This window comes from Triturus cristatus, chromosome 12 (assembly GCF_964204655.1).
Source record: "Triturus cristatus chromosome 12, aTriCri1.1, whole genome shotgun sequence".
Taxonomy (NCBI): domain Eukaryota; kingdom Metazoa; phylum Chordata; class Amphibia; order Caudata; family Salamandridae; genus Triturus; species Triturus cristatus.
In genome coordinates this window covers 722919983-722929759 of record NC_140595.1, presented here as the reverse complement: position 1 = coordinate 722929759, position 9777 = coordinate 722919983, and the positions used below count along the sequence as shown (strand labels likewise).

The 9777-nt window shown below is 49.8% G+C and overlaps 2 non-coding genes across 2 annotated transcripts; one reads left to right on the top strand and one right to left on the bottom strand.

Moving 5' to 3' along the window:
• Nucleotides 1-4020: 4020 nt before the first annotated feature.
• On the bottom strand, nucleotides 4021-4094 carry TRNAN-GUU (transfer RNA asparagine (anticodon GUU)). Its single transcript has one exon. It is a non-coding gene; the product is annotated as a tRNA-Asn (tRNA).
• A 3818-nt stretch (nucleotides 4095-7912) lies between these two features.
• TRNAW-CCA (transfer RNA tryptophan (anticodon CCA)) lies at nucleotides 7913-7984 on the top strand. The gene has a single exon. It is a non-coding gene; the product is annotated as a tRNA-Trp (tRNA).
• Nucleotides 7985-9777: the final 1793 nt, after the last annotated feature.

Here is a 9777-nt window from a genome sequence, read left to right as displayed (position 1 = left end):
TGGGAGCAGGGCCGGTATTGGACGACCCCTCCTCTGCGAGGCCCGCAGCTGCGGCCGCCCTCCCTCGCCTCCAAAGCAGTCCGAGGGGGAGGGGGGAGGGAAACATCATAAGCATCAACACATCCCGACGCACACCAGCAAGAGTATGTGCGTGCTAGTATCCCGCATCCCCTCAGTAGAGGTGAAACAATGCCGACTCTCGCACCCTGGTCCCCCGCTCCGAGGACGGCAGCAGAAGTGGGGATGCCGGAGAGCGAATGCGAGGCCCGCAGCTGCGCCCGCCCTCCCTCGCCTCCAAGCGAATTCGAGCATGATACATACTCGAGCGCCCCACACCTACCGACGCACACCAGCAGCACGCCCGAGGCCCCCACGGGCCGGGAGTGGACAAAGCAGTCCGAGGGGGGGGGAGGGGGGAGGGAAACCTCATAAGCATCAATACATCCCGACGCACACCAGCAAGAGTATGTGCGTGCTAGTATCCCGCTTCCCCTCAGTAGAGGTGAAACCATACCGACTCTCGTACCCTGGTCCCCCGCTCCGAGGACGGCAGCAGAAGTGGGGATGCCGGAGAGCGAACCCGCGGCCACCGGATTGCACCGCATGCGCTCTACAAGTGGCACCTAACCCTGGCCTAGCCCCCTTGCTGTCGCCTCGCGTTCGCACAAGCGATACAAAACCCGTGCCCCACCACAACCTCGTTCCCCGAGCACGGCCCCCCCCCCGCCCGTGGTACGCCGACCACAGGGCCCCGTCTCCTGGTACTGCCCAGGGACAAGGCCGGGGCGAGAGGGAAGTAACCGGCAGACTCACCGAGAATAGGAGAGCGACACGACGGAGCACGACGAACTGCTGGCAAGGCGAACGAGCGGACAAGAGGGCGAGGAGGGGGCGGAGACAGAATATGTACCCCCTGGCTCCTCCCCACCGGAAGCAGCTATCTGCTGGGGTCTCCCTGGGTCTATCCCAGGGACACGACCTCCCACCCCTGTGCCTTCCTGTGGCACTAAGGCGGCCGCCCTCCAAGGGGCGGGCCGCTGCGCAACCCCCCCCCCCAGCCTTACAGATACGCCTCATCAAGCATTGGTGGTATAGTGGTGAGCATAGCTGCCTTCCAAGCAGTTGACCCGGGTTCGATTCCCGGCCAACGCAGGTCTTTTTTATTAAGATAACATGCGAATAATACCATGCATTTTTTTATGGCAAACTATTAATCCCGTCACAGCGCTAACATTGTGCGGGACCCTTCTCTTTAATAACAGCCACTGGGAGAGACATGCAGCTCTTACTGTCACTCAGATGGAAAGGGCGCGGGGGAGGAGAAGGAATTGGGAGGACACAGGACCAAGGAGACGAGGAGGTGAATGATGTGAGAGAGAGGGGGGTGACTTAGATTGCATTATTATCGCTTTGTGTTAGAGCTCTCCTCCTGCGGGGCTGTGCTGGTGTCTAATACACGGCCGCAAAGAAAAAGAAAAGTGCTTGCAGGCAGGTCTGGAAAGAATCGAGAAATATTAAAATAATTCACGGTCTACCATCATATCAAGAATTATTATTTGTTTGCAGCTGTATTCCCGGACATGACTGCACGGAAATATAGAGTCAATTCCTCAATTCTTTTTTGGTGTTGGTGAGGCCCGAGCATCAATCAGCCCTTTCAGTGTAAACAGCATTGTTTGACTTGCCTGCAAAGCTCATGCCAGGTGACCCTCAATGCCGAAGGAGTTATGGGGTGATACTGCCAGCCCTGTGGCAGGCACTACTGTTGCCTTTGAAACAAAGAGTGCCGCACGTTTACTGATGAGCAAAAACACCGCCCCTTTCAGCCTTCATTTTCAGAGGGTACCGTAGCTGAACGGCTCCTTCTTGTTTTTAAAGGTGATATTGATTTAGAAACTCTGGTAACAGCGATACATGAATAACACAATAGACAGATTATCGAAGCAGAGCTCGGACTGCTTTGTTTATTAATAATGAAACTATGATAGGTCTATAGTTAAGAACATACCTACCCTATGTGAGGACACTCTGACCGCCTCAGGAAGTTGAGCTCAGTTGCATGGTAGAAAGGGTCACAAGAACCCGTGTGTTGTAATCATGAATGTGCCTAGATGCTACGTTTCTGTGCAAGGAGCGCTGCAGATGCTGTACGCACGTCTATCAGTCGTAAGCGTAGCGCTCCCTCACACCTGGTCCAGCTGCTCCTGAATTACTCTCTGGACACAAACTCCGCAGTCGAGTGTACACTGTGAGTCTGGATACAAAGGAGAAGCGCTGGAGCTGAATGGCGCGGTTGGTTGAGGCGCATCTCAAGGCGGGTGGGGTCCAGGCCTCAGGGATCCGGGGGCACAATCCATGGGAAATGAGGCCAGGCGGGCTGGGGCAACAGCTGTCTCAGCCATGCTGGGGAGGTTTGGATTTGATGCCTGGAAAGAGCATGAGGGCCTCCAAGAACCAAGAAGGCAAGATGGAAACCAACCACAGAGCAGAGCCGTGGGCAGTCCGCTGACGAGTGATGGTGCACCCTGGGGGCTCCGGAGGGCTTCCCTCATTACTCGTGGACTGAGCGGAGTGAGAGCGCTCTCTTCCAGGGAAGACGCGGAGATGCTCAGAGCCGTGGTTTCCATGGTGGTTCAGCAGTGCTCCTTGGATGAGGATGTGAGGCAGGGGTAGACGTTCAATCTTGTCTGGTGCCTTCACCCGACTCCAAGTCCTCATGCAGGACTAACAGTAGCCGAGAACAGTTGTTTTTAAGATGAATTAGAATTTCAATGTACTTTAAGAAGTTGAGCAAAACCATTACAATCAGAAAAATCACAAAAAATAAAACGATGTGACGAAATGCAAGAGAGATGAATTTAGCTTTCACAAGCTAAACTTGAATGTACCGCACATTCAGCACAAGGCCAGTCACGACTTCTCACAGAAATGTAATGGTTCTACACAGAATCTGTGCAATCTCAGAGTTTCCTTGTAACTTTATTCAGTCTTTCAGGTGTGTGCCCCTTTTGCCAAAATTACTCTCTGCAGCCACAATCTTGTTTAATAGTGCCCCGAAGACTCGCCCAAAAATACAAATTACCAGTTCCTCTTCTTTGGTGCCAAGCCTACAGAATGTGTTGCATTTATTAGGACAAGACAGTCAATCAATCAATCAAAGACATTTATAAAGCGCACTACATACCCGTAGGGTCTCAAGGCGCTGGGGGAAGGGGGGAGCCGCTACTGCTCGAACAGCCAGGTCTTCAGCTTCTTCCTGAAGGAGAGGTGGTCTTGGGTTAGGCGCAGGTCGGTAGGGAGGGAGTTCCAGGTCTTGGCGGCCAGGTAGGAGAAGGACCTTCCTCCTGTCGTCGCTCTTCGGATGCGGGGGACGGCGGCGAGGGCGTGGTTGGCTGATCGGAGGTGGCGTTTGGGAGCGTAGAAGTTGATTCGGCTGTTGAGGTAGCTCGGTCCTTGGTCGTGTAGGGCTTTGTGTGCGTGGGTGAGGAGGCGGAAGGTGATTCTTTTGTTGACGGGGAGCCAGTGTAGGTCTCTCAGATGTCCGGAGATGTGGCTGGTTCGTGGGATGTCGAGGATGAGTCTGGCTGAGGCGTTCTGGATCCGCTGGAGTCTCTTCTGGAGCTTGACGGTGGTTCCGGCGTAGAGGGCGTTGCCGTAGTCCAGTCGCCTCTAAACTCCCATAGAGCAATCACATGGAACCTCATTGAAATGATGTGATGTCCTACAGTCTAGTGCAGATTTAGCCTATCCTATAAGAGGGCAAAAGACAACCCAAAAACACTATTAGTGTGAAAGTCCACTAGATCTCTCTTGAAAGAAACACTCTAAAGACTTTTATTCATGAGTCCGTTCAAACCACAGTTAACAGTATTTCCTTGCGGCCAGGCTCGGCCGGCGCTCAGGTGTTTATTTTTGGTATTTGAGAGTTGAGGTGAATGACAGCAGGTGCAGAGAGTGGCGTGTAAGAAGGGGAAGTGAGCAGAGTTCTGGGAATGCTAAGTTTGAAAATAAAGAAAACTTCGTCCCTGGGTGGGCTCGAACCACCAACCTTTCGGTTAACAGCCCAACGCGCTAACCGATTGCGCCACAGAGACTTGTTCGACGCGTCTCGTGGAGGCAGAATTCCAGCTGAGTCCAGAGTATTGGGCCTGGGAAGACTTTTACTTTGGTAAAACACTGGACCATCCATGTCTTACAAGCGCCAAGCTAGCACTCCATGTCACATAGCGCTTTCTGCTGCACTTAACCCGCCCTCAGATCATCATCTAATCGCAGCACATCTCTCACACTACTCTTGCTTTAAAAGCTCCCCCGGACCCTCTCACTTCAGAACCAGCTGGCACCGCCTGCCAGGGCCCGGGGTCTGCCTCGGTCCCACGGACAGGCTTCATGGTTTAACTGCCCCGCGGGAGGGGCTCTGGCGGCGGCTCACGCGCTCTCTCCGCTGCTCTCTCTCGCGCGGCTACATTACAGCATCGGCCTCTCTCTCCGGAGCATCGGGCGTCCTTACCCATCCGAGGCCGGGCCTGGCTGGAGATAGACCGTAGGATAGCCTCATATAGAATGACGTCACTGGGAGGAAGGGAGCGGAAAGTTTGCCCCAAAATGTGCTCCGCAGCCACCTCTTATTTACTGAAGGTTAAAGCGGGGCCTGCCGCACCCAGAGGAGGGACCCTGGTGCAGGGGGGAGAGGGCGGCAAACCGACAACAAGGCTGCGGGGCTTGGAGAGTGCGGGGTCGGTAGTGAGGTGCAAGAGCAGTCTTCGCTCCGACCCTCACCCCCAGGGGCGTTGCTGTCCTGCAGGGATGCGCTGGTACTTTCCATCACATGTACAGCCGCCCTGATGAACGTATATAGAGAGCTCTGAAGCTTCCCAGGTCCAGGGGGGAGTCGCTCACCCAGCCCAGGCTTGTACTTTCGGTTCTGGGACTCGTGGCATGGGTTTATAATGAGGCAAACGGAACACAAACCCCAGAAGCACAGAAAAGCATGGACCGGGTGAGCTCCTCGTGCATGGACTGGGTGAGCTCCTCGTGCATGGACTGGGTGAGCTCCTCGTGCATGGACTGCGTGAGCTCCTCGTGCATGGACTGGGTGAGCTCCTCGTGCATGGAGCTGGGAAACCTGAGAGCGGTGGAGTGTAACGAGAATCACCCTGTATGTGGAATAAATGTCCCCTCGTGTACCCAACGCCCCCCCCCCCCACCCCATGTAAAGCTCTCCATTGATTCATGGATGTGTTTGTACTTCATGAATTCCAACACATATAGACATACATTTACACATGCATACCGGAAAGAAGCCTAGAATGTGAGGATGGCAACAGGAAATATGAAAAATGTGAGGGGAATGCATATGGAATCTCTGCTATAGATGGAGGGAATGTTATATTTGAGTGACAGAAAGGCCCCGCCCTCTACCGCACCTTTAGCCTCTTCTGTCTTTTTAAAGTACCTTGGGTTTCAGTCTGGGTCTTGTACTTTCATTGTTCCTATTAAAACCATGTGCCAAGAAGTGTTAACATTTAAAGTGCCGCGGGCTAAAGACCGGGACTGAGTATTGGTGCCGCACGTGACTTGGCGCCCCTTGGCCTCTTTCTAGAGGTGCAGAACCCAGGGTACTGGTGTGTGAAGACTGGTGAACAGAAACAAACACTGCCCTGGAGCTTGAGACCACCAGGAGGACTCTGTAGACATCACCAGGGCTGGTGCCCCTACTCCGCACAAAGAACATGGCCGCCTCCAGGCTCACTCACAGAGTATGTATGACAAGCCCAGGTGGGAAGAGGGAAGAGAGATCCCACTCCATCCCCCCCATGGCCCCCTGGGGTGTCCTCCAAGTCCTTGACACTTCAAGTTGACAGTGACCCTTGCAGCCGCTTCCCTCTCTTTGAAGGGCCGGGGATGGTGTACATTTCCCGACTCACGTTGCACCATCTGTTCTCTGAAGTGTTTTCAGGTAATTTCTGCTCAGTGGTTATTTATGAGACCCACACATGGAACAGTGTGCTCCTTACTATATTTGCATCATCCTGCCTTCTTTATATATTTATATTTTTACCAGGTCTGGGGGGTTTGTTTTGTTTTTTGAGAAAGATGTGCCATTCTGTTTTGTTTTCTCCATTTTAATTAAATGCTTCCAATTTTTGTTGATGGTTGGTGATTCATGGCGCAAACCCCACAAAACAAGTAAAAAAAACATAACAACAGCTGAATCTTCAGATGGATCCCGACAAACACGAGGAAAACAGTCACCCAGGCTCTGGTCAGCAACAGGCTCGACTACGGAAACGCCCTCTACGCCGGAGCCTCGTCCAAGCTCATCAACAGACTACAGAGGATCCAGAACGCCTCCACACGCCTGGTCCTCGACGTCTCGCGCCGCAACCACATCACCCCCCACCTTCGGAACCTGCACTGGCTCCCCATCGCCAAAAGAATCTCCTTCAAGCTCCTGATCCACGCACACAAGGCCCTCCACAAGACCGGCCCAGCCTATCTCAACAGTCGACTCTCCTTCTATGTACCCAACAGGATACTCCGTTCCGCTGACCACGCCCTGGCCACGGTCCCACGCATCCGGATAACCACTTCCGGAGGCAGATCCTTCTCCCACCGCGCCGCCAAGACCTGGAACACCCTCCCCCTCCACCTACATCAAACCGAAGACCTGCTGACCTTCAGGAGACAACTCAAGACATGGCTCTTCGACCAGTAACAACTCCCCCCCCCCCCCCCCCCCAGCGCCTTGAAACCCGCCCGGGTATGTAGTGCGCTTTACAAGTTATATGATTGATTGATTGACTGATTGAATAAAAACGCAAATGCAAACTGCCAGTAATGTATTTGTCATGGGTGAAATTCGTGTTTTGCTTTTGGTCACCACCAATCGCAACCATGTAAATTATTTTTATTAATTCTTTTTATGAATTGTGAAAATCCAGGTCACGTGCACCTCTTCCAAGTTCCTCCCCTGACTTACACATTAGCACAATCCCTCACAATGTAGATCTTGGCCACTGGTGCAGTGAGGGTACCTGGGGCCCTCACACAATCAAGGGAATGCACCCATGCCTCTAGCCAAGTAGTAAATGACAACTATAGTTGGGGTGTGGTGGGCCTTTCAACCCCAACGACCCCGGTGCCACTGCACCTGCTGCACTGTTGATAGATACCTTGTTGATGCTCCTGGAGCCACGCCCTACACACAACAGAAGAGTGGTGCCTGATTGAAAAGTTCAGGACATTTGGATAGCGCGAGTAGAGACTCCAACGAGGTACCCCTGTGCACAGGGTTTTGGGGGGGCAGCATTGTCAGCCACTGTTTCAGGGCTCTCAGTGGCACAACTGAGTGATGTCCACTGACACACTTGACTCCAGAACCATCTCTCCGCTTGAACTCATGCGTGACACTCTAATTGCGGAAAAAGGTGATCCCCAAAACACAGCTCCTCCCAATGATGGTCCGAGAGAAGGAACTGAAAGGTCTTCCCGCTGAGCTCGTGGGATCTCGGCTGATCTGCGTGACACTGTTTGATCTTGCGCTTGTGATGACGGAAGACATTTTTATTTTTCACAGTCTATGTCACACTTGACAGGACCATAACGCAGCAGCGCCAGCAGAAAAGGAAGTTTAGGGGTGACAGGAAAGGTTGGGGTGCATACAACGCAGGAGCTTGAATTAGCCTACTAGCCGGAATGAGTCGTCCTGGGCAGCCGGATTTATTCACTGATTTGTACATTTCTACGGTAAAAGCACTTGGCTGAGGGTCCGCTAACAGAATAACGTCATTCATCTCAACCCCTTATTTCCTCAAGGACGTCGGAAAAGCAACAAATGAGTATCCCAGTGGCAGGCCATCACTGACGTCAAGTCTCACTTGTCCGTCATTCTTCATCTCTGAACACAGCTGATCTCGTGGCGCAACGGTAGCGCGTCTGACTCCAGATCAGAAGGGTGCGTGTTCAAATCACGTCGGGATCAATATATGGTTTTGTCTTTTGCACTTGTCATGAAATTTAATATGGTATTTCAGATAATGTTCTAAATAAAAGTAGAAAAAATATTTTACAAATACCTTTTCAATTAATAAATAAATGTAGATCAAGTTCATATGTATTGAAGTGGAACAAACCTGCTCCTCACAAATTGTTATGGCACCTAGAAGTCACGCATAATTTGAATTGTTTATATACCTTTCTACAAAAAAAAAAAATATATATATATATATATGTATATATATATATTAAGCGCTTATAATATTAATAGGAGCTATGTAGTCCAGCCTTCACACTGCTTCTTCTTATATATTAACTCTGGGCTGGGCGGAATTTCAGTTACGACGGAGTAATGGGAGTCGTTTCCATAATTCTGTGATTCCCTTTCTTGCGGTGTTACCAATAATTACGCAATTACTCTTTAACGCGTAATTAATATTAATTTTGGGGGGGAAATCTAATGCATGGGTACTCGCAATCATTTCCCCGGGGACCATACAGTACTGATAGAGTGGATATCGCATTTTATTTGTAGGGGTGCATTATAATCAGGTGTAGACCACACCCACATATAATCCTTTGTTGTAATAATGTAAAGTGTTAGAATTGTGAAATGTACTAACATGAAACGTGACATGTTCAGGCCATTGAAAAAGTAGCAGGCGAATCAACGTAGAAAGTGAATGTAACTAGCACAAAACCTTTATGTGAAGAACTCGTGCTGTGCATCTGACAATCATTCATTTACTAAATGTGCTCATCAATTGTGACGTTTTACCTGTATGTAAATGTGTTAATTGAAAGTGCCTTATTTCCATGCGAGTTCGTAAAGCTCATATGATGCTTTCTTATATTAGCTGAACCTCTTAGGCGCTGATGCAATACCCTGGAAAACTCTCGCTTTAGAATTATCGGTTTGATTCAAAATCAATAAAGCATTTGAAATTTTGGTTTTTCATATCCTGCTGGGCAGAAAATCTGGATTTTATTAAAATAGTGGTACACATCATCTGCATATATCCGTGATACGTCATCGAAGAGCACGGAGGCTAATATTATGCAAATCTCCTTTAATGCCACAGCTCAGCAGTAACAATGAAGAGAATATAGAACTTCGAAACATTCTAGATATAGTATAAAGTCCACGAGCACACAGCCACCATCCTTCTTTGTCCGATGCTGCGAACCAAAAGAATAAAGTTACTAATCCCAAAACTTCAATTATGATGTTGAACGAGTCATTTCCATAAACCAAATGTAGATACTCTAATCTGAAAAGCTAGAGATAAAAAATGTCAAAAGATAAAACCCTTAGGGAGGGTCAATTAGTGGAGGGATAATATTAGCCTCCGTGTCTTTAATAAAATCTAGATTTTCTGCCCAGCAGGCTGTGAAAAATCTAATTTTTATGGCATGACACAGAGGCCGACATTATGCAAGTTTAAAGTGAATTAAGAACAATGTCAATCACATTATTGATTGGTCTAAAATAACACTTTTTAAACATACTCTCATTAGACCAGTCAGCGGCTCTTAGATTATCTTGGAGCCCTCCACCAAGCATTAAAGCTTTAGAAGCTGATGCACCCTTAAGAGAGTGTGAATCGAAAATTGAAAACATCGACACCACTTTCACTCATCACTTCCTTCACCCATCTCGCAAGTGAGGGAGATGAAACTGGTTTATGAGGAGATCTATGGGAGATCAATAGTTGTGTTTCAGTTCCTCTCAGACTTACATTTCTGTTTTCATATTCTTTAAGACACTTGACAACACAC